Source organism: Dermacentor variabilis, chromosome 9 (assembly GCF_050947875.1).
Source record: "Dermacentor variabilis isolate Ectoservices chromosome 9, ASM5094787v1, whole genome shotgun sequence".
Lineage (NCBI taxonomy): Eukaryota > Metazoa > Arthropoda > Arachnida > Ixodida > Ixodidae > Dermacentor > Dermacentor variabilis.
Genome location: NC_134576.1, coordinates 153,926,396 through 153,939,919, shown reverse-complemented (window position 1 = coordinate 153,939,919; position 13,524 = coordinate 153,926,396). Strand labels below are relative to the sequence as shown.

Below are 13,524 nucleotides of genomic sequence, written 5' to 3'. Positions count from 1 at the left end.
ATAACACGAAAGCAAATAAAAAAAATCTTTGCAGATTTCCTTTCGGCTCCCCTGACACAGGCAAAAGCCATGCAGACGTACACCTAGGGAAATTACAATGTAATGGAGTGTTTGAACAGTCCAGTGGGTAGCGTCTATTCGCAATCGAGAAGGAAGGTCACGCAGAGCAGGAACAGCTGGTTGCCCGAACGGCTCACGCTCATGCTAAGCACTGGCGATGGCACTGGCGTGCTAAGCACTGGTTCCACTGCAGGCACGGAACAGACGATCTGGCTGGCCTTTTCCTTGTGCTCTTCTTCTTCATTACAATTACCCCCGGTGCAAAAGCGGAGCCATCCTGGACACTTACGACGCGGAGACGAGCGGGTCATAGAATTGTTTCAGGTGGTGAACGTGAACATCCCGTCCACAGCGGCGCTTGTCGGATGTCAGTGTAAGCGGCTCTATGACATAGTTGACCGGAGAGGTGCGTTCGACGATACGGTATGGTCCAGCATACTGCGAGAGAAGTTTTGTCGAAAGTCCAGGCGTGGTAGCAGGCACGGACAACAAGACAAATGTGCCAGGAGCGAAGTTCGGATTCGTAGCGTCGCCATCATGATTGGCTTTTTGTCGTTGTTGGTCGGCGGAGGTGAACTTTCGGGCTAATTGACAGCATTCCTCGGCGTATTGGGCGACGGCTGAAACGGGAGCACACTCTGACGTGTCTGGTGTATAAGGCAAAACCGTATCGATGGTATGGGAAGGATCGCGACCGTAGAGAAGAAAGTATGGAGAAAATCCTGCAGTACTTTGTGTAGCCGTATTATATGCGTACGTGACAAATGGGAGGATGATGTCCCAGTTTGTATGCTCCGATGAAATGTATATGGCGAGCCACGGCCGGTCTCGAGGGGTGCGCGCGCTTCTCTTCTTACGGCCTTCGCAATGGGGTCTGTTTCCGCCTCCCACCGCACCGCGGTGGGGTCGACACTGCCCCACTGCTCCGCCGTTCACGCGGAAGGAGAACGCGCGCGCGCTCCATGTCCGTCCCGCGTGAGTGGTAACCGTCAGGTCTTGATATTTCACCCCTACGCATTATGCAAAGACCCCGCAATCAGCCTCTTCGATTTAACAGTTAAGAGTTATAAACAACAGAATAACTACCGCGCGCCATTGTGTGCTCTTCTTCAGTATGACTGCATGGTCGCATGAGGCTTTGGTACACCCACATCAACACTTTCTACCCGTTAAATTTGGAGAGAAACAAATCTATCAGCCTCTTCAGTTTGCCTACTGACGGGTTTTAACCAGTGTGTAGGATTATAAGCGACCTGAAGCATTTATATGATAGATTCCTAAGAATTCCGAAGCATATAAAATATAGCTCCTGAAATCTCAAGTGCTGCCGTTTTTGTTTTGCACGAAAGCGGATTTAGCATGAATTCATAGAGAAACGAAAACAGAGAAACGAAAACAAATTTATTAACAGCTAAATTCAAGGTGTCCAATGCGGTGCGCTCAGATCCATAATTTCAATATGTTTTACGTTCAGAACATATCAGTTGGCTGAAACACTCTACATATCTATAGCATCGCGACTGACGCACATCTATTACAGATTCAGTCGGTTTAGTACATGAGTGATCAACAACTTCCCATCAAAGAAAATGGCATGAACAACGCTGTGGAAGTGAGAAGAGCGCAAAATAAAAAGAAGAAAAGTTCACAGTCTGAAAAGCTTCCTGGATGGTTTATGCACATAACTAGCTGGCTTGATGAAAAGAAACGCCCTGAGTCTTACCCAACTGCGACTTGCAAAGCGGTACGCAGCTGTACACCATCTCCGCGTTGGATGATCAACGGCGGGCAATAAACACCGTCGCACAGCAAATAACTTAATCCGTGGAAGAAACGGGTAGAAACGTGCACCAGCGCTCACAACACTAAAGGCCACGCTGCCTGTCGGCACACAGTGCGATGAGAGCACTCCCCGTTCAAGAGAGAAATATGCGAGGCTCGGAAAAAAAAAAAGCAAGCGAAGACCAACAGTGACGTTTGCGCTTCGCACATAAGAGGGAAGTCAAGTTGGCAGGTTTTCTGCACATTGTTAAGATCGGCGAATTCGGACCTTGGGAGGATTCTTAGAAAACCAACGCAAAGGCGGATGAGTCCGAATTCGAGACATAACTCGACACGCAGCTGTGAGGAATGCCGTTCGCGGAAGCAGCGGCGACAATGGCGTCGTCAGGTAGCCGAGTCAGGAGACGATACCCCCTATTCCTGATAATGTGGCAAGAAGAAGAAAGCAGTGAATATGGCGGCATTGAAACTTATATGAATCCGCCACGATGGCTCAGTGGTTGGAGTGCTAAGCTACTGAGCCATTTTTATGAAAGCGAAATTCTAGAGGCTCGTGTATTGTGCAGTGTCTGTGCACGTTGAAGAACGCCAGGTGGTCGAAATTTCCAGAGCCCTTCACATTGGCGTCCCTCATAGCCCGAGTCACTTTGGGACGGTAAACCCCCATAAACCATAAACCATTCCGTTAACCTTCGCATTAACTAAATTCTCTACCAGCACTTAACTTCGGCATGGACTATGAGACATGCAAGAAATTGACCGAAATACGACCTTCGGCATTTCAGACCGCAACATCTGTCATTTCCCTGTCATACCTTTCAGGAACGAGTGATTGGACCTTTGATGTTTCTATGGTTTGAATTTTTCTATGAAAACTCCATTCACGTGTGAACTTATTGGCTGACATGTAGACAAATCATTTGCTTTTTGTTTTCTTTCGTTTCGGTGAATCGTTGAACAAGAAGCAGCGGAAAAACAGCACGAAACCAGGCGATCACCGCCCGCCGCCGCAGAAGCAGGCGGGCAGAGAGCAGTGCCTAGCAGTAGGGTCGTCGTGCCCCTGGCGGTGGCGAAAGGCGTAACTTGGAGAAAAACTACCATTGCTTCTGCGGCGAATGTGAAGGCCGTAAGAAGGAAAGCGCGCGCTCCCCTAGAGACCGGCCGTGGGCGAGCATATCACCTAGGGTGTGATTGAAACGCTCCGTAAGCTTGTTAGTTTGAGGATGGTACGCCATGGTGGTCCAGTGAACTATGCGGCACTGAGCAAGCAGTGCTTCAACCACCTGCGACAAAAACATACGGCCTCTATCACTCAGCAGCTCCCGAGGTGGGCCATGACGAAGAGTGAAATGATGGAGCAGAAAAGATGCAACGTCACTGGCGGTAGCTGCAGGTAGAGCAGCGGTTTTAGCATAGCGTGTAAGGTGATCAAGTGCGACACTAATCCATCGTTTGCCAGCGGGTGTTAGCGGTAGCGGCCCGTACAAATCAATTCCCACACGGTCGAAGGCACAAGCAGGGCACCGAAGCGGCTGTAATAAACCGTGGGCTGGATGAGGCGGAGATTGGCGGCATTGGCATTGCGGGCACGAGCGGACAAACTTTTGGACAAAAGTAAACATTCCTCGCCAGTAGTAACGTTGCCGCAGGCGGTCATACGTCTTCAAAATGCCTGCGTGTGCACATTGTGGGTCAGTATGGAAAGAAGCGCACATGTCGGAACACAAAGTCTTAGGGATAACCAGGAGCCACTTGCGACCATCGAGCTGGTAGTTGCGTCGATACAAGAGGTTATCCCGGACAGCAAAGTGGGCAGTCTGGCGACGCAGGGAGCGGGAGATGGGAGATGCAGGCAAGCCAGAAAGGAGATCCAGGAGAGAGGCCACCCAAGGATCTTTGCGCTGTTCTGATGCGCAGGCGTCGATGTCGACCGAGGATACCGCTTCAATGGTGGAGACGGAGGCCGTGTCGGCTGGCAGCGGAGAGCGGGACAGAGCGTCAGCGTCAGTGTGTTTGCGAACTGAGCGGTAGATGACGTGTATGTTGTATTCTTGAATGCGCAGAGCCCAGTGGGCAAGGCGTCCAGACGGGTCTTTTAAAGAGGATAACCAACAAAGGGCGTGATGGTCAGTAACAACATGGAAAGGCCTGCCATATAAATAAGGGCGAAACTTCCTGAGTGCCCAAACGATGGCCAAGCATTCTTTTTCTGTGACGCTGTAATTGCGTTCCACTTTGGTCAGCGCACGACTGGCGTAAGAAACGACGTACTCAGAGTAACCAGGCTTGCGCTGCGCAAGGACAGCGCTAAGGCCAATACTACTGGCATCGGTATGCACTTCAGTTGGGGCGGTGGGGTCGTAGTGTCGCAGTATAGGCGGAGACGTCAGGAGACGGCGTAAGGTCACGAACGCGGTGTCGCAAGCAGGAGACCAGGAGGCTAGGTCGTTGGCGCCACTTAAGAGTGGTGTCAAAGGTGATATAATTGAGGCAAAATTGCGAACAAAACGTCTGAAGTAAGAACAGAGGCCGATGAAGCCGCGGAGTTCTTTGAGTGTCTTAGGTTTCGGAAATCTGTCACAGCGCGAAGTTTTCATGGGTCGGGGCAAATGCCGTCTTGTGATATGACGTGACCTAGAATTATGAGCTTGCGCACAGCGAACTGGCACTTTTTCAGGTTCAGTTGCAGGCCTGCGTTGGTCAAGCACGTCAACACTTGCCTAAGGTGAAGAAGATGCGTGCTGAAATCAGGGGTGAACACAACAATGTCGTCGAGGTAACACAAACACGTGCTCCATTTTAGACCGCGCAAGATATTGTTTATCATTCGTTCAAACGTAGCAGGCACATTGCATAGGCCAAATGGCATCACATTTAATTCGTATAAACCATCCGGAGTAATGAATGCAGTTTTAGGGCAATCAACTGCTGACATCGGGACCTGCCAGTAGCCCGAACGTAAACCCAACGAAGAAAAAAATTCAGCGCCTTGCAAGCTGTCCAGAGCATCGTCAATGTGTCGTAGAGGGTAGACGTCTTTTCGCGTTATCTTATTAAGACAGCGATAATAGACGCAGAACCGAAAAGAACCATCTTTTTTTGTGACAGGAACCGCCGGTGATACCCACGGGCTGTTGGAAGGTCGAATGACGCCCCGCTGAAGCATGTCATCCCCGTGCTCACTGATCACCTGACATTCCTTGGCAGATACGCAGTACGGGCGCTGCCGCAATGGCGCGTTGGAGCCAGTGTCGATGTGGCTGACGGTTGACGTGCAACCCAGAGTAGGCTGAGCGACATTTTCCTCCCGCATGAAAGCTTGGATTTGTGTGAGCAGGGGGGAGCGATCAGGGAAGACGGTCATGGAAGAAAGGGCCTCGACAGCCACTGAGGGGCGCCTGGTCAAATCGCGCTACCTCCTGAACTCGTCGTAGCTTTGGCACAAGTTTATGAGCTCTGCTACGGTGCGTGGACTCTTGGCGATCAACATTTGAAAAATGTCATCGGCGATGCCCTTCAAAATGTGCTTCAATTTCTCATTTTCGGGCATAGAAGCATCCACACGTTTACACAGGTCGAGAACCTCTTCGGTGAACAACCCGGCGAAACATTCACCTGTTATATACAGGTGAATGTTTCACCTGGTTGTTGCACTCACTCTCGTAACCGCTGCTCGGCGCGCAACTTGTGCACGGCGGGGCAACCAAAAACTTCAGCGAAACTGGCCTTGAACGCGGATTAGGACTGAAAGTTGGCTTCGTGATTTTTAAACCACAGGTGAGCCACTCCCGCAAGGTAGAAGATGACGGCATTTAACTTGGCAGTATCGTCCCATCGATTGTGCAAGCTCACCCGTTCGTATGTAGACAACCAGTCATTGACGTCCTGATCATCCGTACCGCTGAAAACCACTGGATGGCGTTGCCGGACAGCGCCAGAGCAGGCAACGGAGGGTGGCGGTGACGTCGGCTGGGGAGAGTCAGGCATGACGGGAGGTAGAGTCCGAGACCGGAGTTCCAGGGTGTAGAAGTTCTTGAACACCCCGCACCTTCCACCAATTGTAATGGAGTGTTTGAGCAGTCCAGTTGGTAGTGTCTGTTCGTAATCGAGAAGGAAGGTCACGCAGAGCAGGAACAACTGGTTGCCCGAACGGCTCACGCTCGTGCTAAGCATTGGCGATGGCACTGGCATGCTAAGCACTAGTTCCACTGCAGGCACGGAACAGACAATCTGGCTGGCCTTGTCCTTGTGCTCTTCTTCTTCATTACAACAACATCAATTCAAACCATACTGTCACGAAAAGTCAATTGAAGATGCACCCGGCGTTGGCGAGACAGGCAGTTCTACAAGATGGCGTACACAAAACTCAAGCCGGCGTCCTCAGCCTCTACTTCTTCAGCGCCCACCTCTTGCCAAGCACGCGTTCCAGTCACTTCTTTCTCGGCGCTGGAGCGTGACACCTAGCAGCATTCCTAGCGGCATTATTCCCCCGCCAAAAGAAAAGCATCGCCCCGATGCTAACTAAACTACGATGCTTATAAAAGAAAGTGGAAGTGTGGAATTCGTATGACACCGGGTTGGCGCCGCCTTAACGCACGAAATACGGTTTGAGGCGAATAACATGCACTATCTCTGAGTGGTGCTGTCGACGCCGAGGCGACATGGCACCATTGGGAATCACCTCATAGTTCACTTCACTAATGCGGCGTATCACTTTGTAGGGTCCAAAGTAACTAAGCAGCTTCTCAGACAACCCTTGATGACGGATTGGAGTCCACACCCAGACTTGGTCACCTGGCTGGTATTCGACTTGCCGATGTCGGAGGTTGTAGCGTCGTGCATCTGTACTCTGCTTCTTCGTGGTGTGTATGCGCACAAGTTGACGAGCTTCCCCTGCGTGTTGAGTAAGTTGCTCGGCGTCGGAAGTAAGTGATGCATCGGTGTCGTGCAGGAGCATTGTGTCTAGCGTGGTCTGGACCTCGCGCCCGTAGACAAGACGGAACGGTGTGAATCATGTTGTTTTCTGAATGGCGGTGTTGTACACTAATGTAACGTACGGCAGGACTTGATCCCATGTTTTATGCTGGATGCCTAGATACATAGACAGCACACACGGTGCTCGGCTATCACTTCGGCCATCTCTGTATCGCACAATCATGTCAGCAATGGTTTTGTTTAGCCGTTCCCTCAGTCCGTTGGCCTGCGGATGATAGGCAGTGGCCTTGCGATGCTACGTGCAGCTCAGCTCGAATATGTCCTCTATCAGTTAGGCTGTAAAGGCAGTCCCTCTGTCGGTGATGACATATGATGGGGCACCATGTCTGAGGACTATCTGATCGAACTGGGCAACTTCATAGGCCGTGGCACGTTGTACAACTTTCGTCTCGGCATAGCATGTTAGACAGTCTGTGGTAACTATAATCCACTTGTTTGAGCTGGCTGACAAGGGAAAGAGTAACAGAAAATCCATGCCGATTTGATCAAACAGCGCGCTAGGTGGTGCTATGGGTTGGAGTAACCCCCCGAGCTTCAAAGACGGCGATTTCCTACATTGACACTCACGGCAGCTTTGCAAGTAACGCTTCACCGTAGTAGAAAGTATGGGCCAGTAGTACGTCTGGCGTACTCTTGCAAGAGTACGTGAAAATCCCAAGTGTCCAGACGTGGGCTCATCATGGCAGGCTAGGAAAATGTCATCACGGAGGGCGGCAGGTACTCTTTGTCGCTGGCACTCGAGTTTTTCTTGTAGAGGACACCATTTCGGAGGCAGAAGGTCGATAGATTGCGAGAAATGTGTCATGGGATTGTAACATTCTTGCCTTCTAGGTGATCGATGAGAGGGCGTATTTCGGCGTCCTCGCGCTGCCGTGTGATCAGGTCAGATGCGGTGAGGGTCTCTAAGAATGCGTCTTCATCCATGTCCTTATCGCAAGTTTTGATGGGAGCGCGCGACGTGTCCGCATCTTCGTGTTTGCGGCCCGATTTGTAGACGATGGTAACACCGAACTCCTGCAGACGGAGACTCCATCGAGCAAGTCGCCCGGACGGGTCTCGTAAGTTGGCAAACCAACACAAGGAATGGTGGTCTGTCACCACCTTGAAAGGGCGACTGTAGAGATAAGGCCGAAATTTCATGATGGCCCACACAACCGCTAGACACTCTTTCTCGGAAGTGGAGTAGTTGATTTCGGCACATGATAGGGTGCGACTGGCGTAAGCAATCACTCGCTCGACGCCTTCCTGGTGTTGAACGAGTACAGCGCCAAGACCGATGTTGCTTGCGTCGGTATGTACCTCGGTGTCAGCGTCCTCGTCTAAGTGAGCGAGGACGGGTGATTCCTGCAGGCGCTGCTGTAACTCAGTGAAAGCTGCGTCCTGCTCATCCGTCCAAACGAAGGGTGTGTCTTCTCGCGTGAGGCGCATGAGTGGTTCAGCGATCCGGGAGAAATTAGCGATGAAGCGACGATAGTACGCACACAGACCGAGAAAGCGGCGTACTGCTTTCTTGTCATGAGGAGTCGGAAAAGCAGCAACAGCAGATGTTTTGTCTCGGTCAGGCTGGACGCCATTGGCGTTCACGACATGCCCGAGAAACGAAAACCAAAGTGACCTTTTTCTAGCTTTAGTGTGAGATTAGCGGAGCGGAGCGCCTCAAGTAGCGCCTCTAAACGCTTCAGATGTTCTTTGAAGGTCGCCGCAAACACGACGACGTCATCTAAGTATACTAAACAACTGTGCCACTTCAGACCCGTCAGAACAGTGTCCATCATTCTCTGGAATGTGGCTGGTGCAGAACAAAGGCCGAATGGAAGTACTTTAAATTCATACAGTCCATCCGGGGTGACAAAGGCAGTATTTCTGCGATCTCATTCATCAACTTCGATTTTCTAATATCCACTCTTCAAATCTATGGATGAAAAATACCTGGTCCGCCACAGTCGATCTAACGAATCATCGATCCGCGGAAGCGGATAAACATCTTTTTTTGTGACGTTATTCAACTTTCTATAGTCAACACAGAACCGAAGCGTTCCATCTTTCTTTTTGACAAGGACCACTGGCGACGGCCAAGGGCTTTGGGATGGTTGTATGATGTCGTCAAGCATTTCTTTCACTTGTGCATTAATCACGTTGCACTCTTTTGCCGATACACGATAAGGCAGTTGTCGTACGGGACGGGAATCATCATACGTGATTATTCGGTGTCTCATGATGGGCGTCTGGCGTACCTTAGAAGAAGATGCGAAGCACTCCTTGAACAGTAGTAGCAACTCGCGTAACGCTTTTCCTCCGAAAGGTCTGAATTGATGTCGACATTGCTGAGTGTCTGAGCTGGGCTGGGCTGTCTTTTGTCATAGACGCAAAGCATTCAGCAACGTCTGCTATGGGCTCAGCAAAAGCAATAGTAGTACGACAAAACAGGTGCCGATGTTCCTGGCTGAAGTTCGTCACGAGGAGCGCAGAATGTCCACCTCGAAGCATAATGAGACTGCGGGCTGCACATACACGGAGTCAGCATAAGGGAGGAATTGCCCTCTACAACAGCTTTGCCGTCATGCAGATCGTCGCATACGACAGCTACCAGGACAGTTGCGCGTGGTGGTAAAGTTACACTGTCGGCATAAACCCCAAGGCATGATAACTTTTCTCAGTTCTGTCGCTAGTTTTCCGCACAAGATTGAGTACTCGGCACCGGTGTCCAATAACGCAGTAATGTGGCGGCCGTCGAGCATAACAGGTATGTCTAGCGAGAGTCTGTCACCGAGTTCGGCTGCTGGTCGCTGAATCGTGCTGAATAGACCGTGCTCGCGTCGATGGGAGGTCTTCGGAAGGGCGATTATCAGTGGCCTCAACCCAGAAGGTCGCTGTTTTTAGTTTTGCCGTCGAGGGCTTGGCGGACGTCCCTGCACTGCCATTGGAAGGCTTCTACAAGCTGGGGAAGATCGCCTGGGGGACGGCGAGCGCTACTGCCACCGTGGAAACAGTGGCATACCCTGCTGGTTCAGGTAATCTTGAATAGCCCTAGGCCTTTCACCATATCTGGGCCTTGGTGAATCCGCAGCAAAACCTTGCAGTCCGAGGCGGCGGTACGGGCACTCGCAGTATACGTTACCGGCTTCTCCACAGTGATAACACAGAGGCCTTCTGACCGGGGTACGCCAAACGTCAGATTTCCTTTCGAGCGGGCGCCGATCCTCCATGCGTTGGATCGGTTGCACTGATGGGAGCGGCGGGACATATCACGCGGCGTAAGACGTGCCGGGGATGAAATGGGTTGGAGCGCAGACAGGGACTCACCCCAAAACTTCCGCATACGACGGCCGCTGCAACTGTGCTGTCACAGGCGGTGCATTGCTGCTTGGAATGGGACCGTGGATTGCTTGCTGCACTTCTCACGAGGGCAGAAATGGAACCCAGCGTGAGCTGAGGCAGGCAGCTGAACCATTGAAGCTCATCACACACCACCGAGCGGATAAGGTCTCAGAGAATGTCCAGGTTTCCAAAGGCAACCGCGTCCATCATTGAAGCAGCATTAGCGTGCCTGTCATATGTAGCTCAGCGCTGGTCCGAAGCTGAAGTAGCATTCATTTGCCTTTCATAGAAAGCTGAGAGATGGTGCAGCATCTTTTCCATCGTGGTGGCTTCGGTTAAGGATTCAGCCACGGTCTTCGGCAGGCTTTGAACCAGGCCAACATATAGCTGTTCTTTAACTCCCTGCATTAGATGGCGTAGCTTCTTTTCCTCTGACATGGTAGGGTCCACCCGACGGAAGAGGCGCGTCATATCCTCTACGTACGACGTCACGCTCTCATTCAGGAGATGAATGCGGGATTGGAGCGCCCGTTCGGCTCGTTCGCGGCGATCAGCATTGGTGTATGTCTCCAGCAAGGCACGGGGGAACTCGAGCCACGATTTGAGGAGCCCTTCTCAGTTCTCGTACCAAGTGCGAGCACCGTCCTCCAAGCTGAAGTATACATTTCTCAACTTCGCCGCGTCGCTCCATTCGTTTATCTCGGCAACGCGCTCAAACTGGGCTAACCAGTCTTCCCGATCCTCGAAGATATCCCCGTGGAACACTTTTGGCACTCGGAGATTCTGCAGCAGGTACGGAGTTGCTGTTGTGGCCGTACCTTGCATAATGGTCGATAGAGACGTCGATGTTCCTTCCATACTGGTCCGTGGGGGCGTCAATGTTGTTGTGGAGAGATGATCAAGCTCCGGAGGCAATCCTCGGATTCTCCTGCTGGCCCGGTGAACAGGGGTGTCCACTAGTATAGGGCTTGTACTACTGCTACCAGGAGGGGTTTGTGGCATCGGATGAACCGTACCCCACACCTCCACCAGTTTTGTCACGAAAAGTCAATTGAAGATGCACCCAGCATTGGCGAGACAGGCAGTTCTACAAGATGGCGTACACAAAACTCAAGCCGCCATCCTCAGCCTCTACTTCTTCAGCGCCCACCTCTTGCCGAGCTCGCATTCCAGTCACTTCTTTCTCGGCGCTGGCGCGTGACACCTAGCGGCATTCCTAGCGGCAATATACTGTCACCCGTCATAATTTCTCTGTTATCTGCGTTAGTGAAACCTGGCTCTCCGCTTCCCACAATAACTTGTATTGCTTTCCTTCATACTCAGCCGAATACTGCCACCGTGATAACAGTAATCATGGTGGTGCTGCTATTTTTGTGTCCTCAGAGTTGCGTTTTCACAGGCGATCTGACTTGACACTTAACGTGGCGAACTGTGAATCTGTCTGGGTCGAATTTGATGATACATTCTTTTCACAAGATAAGAAAAACCTAATAGTTGGCTGCATCTATCGTTCACCCTCATCATCTGGAAGCGCGTTTTGCTTAGCCCTAGGTAATTTGCTACATAATTTAACATTCGAACAGAAAAATGTCATTATCATGGGTGATATTAATATTAACCTTTTAGATACATCCAATACACTACTTAATGACTACGTTAGCTGCCTCAATGGGTTAGGATATGAAAACCTAATTACTCTTCCGACTCGTTGTCCCACGGATAAACAGGGCACGCTTATCGACCACATAGTATCCAATCTTCTTACTAACCCTGACTGTGGTGTGGTCGAAGCTTCAATAACCGATCATTACCCAACATTCGTGCGCTTAACTTCTACTGCTCGCATTACCGATGCAAACTTCACCAGAAAGAAATTTAATTCGTCAATTTTTATTGAAATAATTGCCGCTTCAGACTGGTCCCCAGTAATGGTATGTGATAACCCAGAAACTGCCTATAATACATTCTCACAAATAATTTCTAAAGCTATTTCAGATTCCACGGTACTAATAAATTGTAAAAAAACGTTTTCAGCTCCTCGTAACCCATGGTTATCTACCAGTTTACTAAATTGCTTAAGGAAAAAAGATAACCTTTACAGAAAAACAAAAAAACAGCCATTTAACACAGCACTTCACGAAAGGTATAACAAATATTCTAACTTACTAGGAAAACTGCTCAAACAGGCTAAAACGACGTATTATGAAAATGAAATTAAGTCTGCAGGTAATGATGTCAGAAAGCAATGGAACGTATTAAACTCTTTTTTAGGTCGGTCGAACCATACTTCCGAAATAACTATGATACAGTCGGGGGATCTTCTCCTTGATACTCCCTTGGACATTGCAAACTCCTTCATTAATTCCTTCTGTGCAGATAATGAAGAGTGTGAAGATTCATTGACCGAGACTTACCCCCGTTTGCCCCATAGCTTTTTCCTTTATCCCGCAACACCTCAAGACATAGTCACAGTCATTTCCAGTCTAAAAAATACAGGACCTGGTCTTGATAACTTCAGCCCTTCTCTTATAAAAACGATAGCTTACCTAATATCTGAAACATTCTGTCACATAGTGAACCTTATCTTTAAAACAGGAATTTATCCAAGTTCTTTGAAGAAAGCCAAAATAATCCCTGTTTTCAAGAAGGGAGATAAGCGTCTAACATCTAACTACCGCCCTATAGCTATACTTTCATTCTTCAGTAAAATTATCGAAAAACTAATCGTAACACGCTTATCAAGCTATTTATCAAAATTTTGCATCCTATCACCAAATCAATTTGGGTTTCGGGAAGGTTACTCAACTGATTTGGCATTAATATTTCTAACAGACAAGATTCGGCAGGCAATTGACGCTGGAAATTTCGCTGGTGCATTATTTATTGACCTCTCTAAAGCATTCGATTCACTTGTTCATAACATCCTTTTTGCTAAATTAGACTCTATTGGTATAACTGGCCCGGCACTGCAATTACTACGTAACTATTTGAAAGATAGAGAATACACTGTATCAATCTCCAGCACTTACTCGCACCCTAAAACAACTAACATTGGTGTACCACAAGGATCTATATTAGGGCCTCTCTTGTTTTTAATATACATTAATGACCTCCCAAAGTACCTAAAGTCCTCTGACTGTATCCTTTACGCTGACGACACTACCATCTTCTCCACAGACAAAAAGTCTTGATTCACTGATGTGTAAGCTTAATCACGACGCGGCAAATACTATAACTTGGTGCCAACTTAACAAACTACACATTAATACTGCCAAATCTAACTTCGTCATCTTCTCAGCTAAACAAAAACATATCTCAGTGTATCCATCGCTAACCTTTGCCTCCGGTGTACTTTATCCTACTGATAGT

The 13,524-nt window shown here is 49.4% G+C and overlaps 1 protein-coding gene across 4 annotated transcripts in view; it reads right to left on the bottom strand.

Moving 5' to 3' along the window:
* Positions 1-13,524, bottom strand: part of Grip163 (gamma-tubulin complex component 6) — a 525,896-nt gene that overhangs the window by 344,509 nt on the left and 167,863 nt on the right. The gene's annotated exons all lie outside the window — the stretch shown is intronic.